Raw genomic sequence first — 1115 nt, 5'->3', positions numbered from 1 at the left:
AGAAGTCTGTTCTTCATTGGAAGGTGCTGGATTACTATGTATATTCCGTACTATTAGGGTTATTTGATGGCCATGCATCTACTGGCCGTTTTCAGTCATAAAGTTAACTAGAAAACTATTTTTTCTCTTCCTACTAGGGAATCAATCAATCTCGTCATTAACTGTAGTATTAAAGTCTCCACCTAAAATACTTTTGACTTCCACAAAACGTTAAACTGCAGAATCCATCTGTGAATTTAGTAACAACTCCTTATTTTCCATGTCACCCATAAACGTTTCTCACCAGTAAAGGTGGTTTGATAAATAAACAGTGAAAAGTATAAAATATCAATTTTATCAGTAAGAACAGAAGCAATCTTTCCTCCAATATTAAGTCATCATTCCTCCTGAATGTTGGTTTCCATGCAACATTCAAAGGTCATCTCCTCACTGTGATTTCCAGACATTATCATCAGTTTTCACCGAGTGACTTTCTCGGATAAAACAGAAGTCTGCATCAAAGTAAGATAAAGCTTTTCGCTTTGGAACATCTCTAAATCCCTGAACATTAACAGAAAGAAATCTTAGAACTCAGAAAAAGTAAAAGAAAACTGAAACGGTTTCATCCTGAACATCAACTTTAACTCCATGACAACACAAACAAACATCTGTTTCCATGGAAACACATCAGGCGACTGTCTCCTGGTGGGAAATCACATGATGCAGAAAACCATTATGAAGCTGGGATGGAGCAAAACCAGCCAATCAGCACCGAGCTGGAGGCAAGGAGATGGACTGATCACGTGACTATAAATCTCTTTTTATTGTTATCTATAATCCTGAGTTTATTGATCCTGGATGGATGGACAGATTGCCATGCGCCATTTTTTGGTCACGTGACAGAAGCGGACCATCAAAGCAGCTGTCACGAGCGTGTGCGCGTTCACGTCTGTCCAGACCAACATCCGCGTCCTAATCAGGAGCCTCACATTGTTACAGTCTTCCTCCCAACCCAGTTCAGGAAGAGGAAGAGGAGGAGGAGGAGGAGGACAAGCAGCGCGAGGAGGGACACTGGGAGGGCGCAGCGTTCAGCAGGAACAACACGGAACACACAGCTGGCAGAAGGTAAGACGGTC

General features: G+C 41.8%; 1 protein-coding gene across 1 annotated transcript in view; it reads left to right on the top strand.

Annotated features, from left to right (window-relative positions):
* Positions 1-982: 982 nt before the first annotated feature.
* Positions 983-1115, top strand: part of c19h1orf216 (chromosome 19 C1orf216 homolog) — a 7079-nt gene continuing 6946 nt past the window's right edge. The window contains exon 1 of the mRNA XM_079258983.1: positions 983-1104. The gene's annotated coding sequence lies outside the window, so the exon portion shown is untranslated. The remainder of the gene's footprint in view (positions 1105-1115) is intronic.

Source organism: Telmatherina bonti, assembly GCF_933228915.1.
Source record: "Telmatherina bonti genome assembly, chromosome: 19".
NCBI classification, from domain to species: Eukaryota; Metazoa; Chordata; class Actinopteri; order Atheriniformes; family Telmatherinidae; genus Telmatherina; species Telmatherina bonti.
The sequence above is the reverse complement of the archived record's forward strand: the minus strand, read 5'-3'. Positions and strand labels throughout refer to the sequence as shown.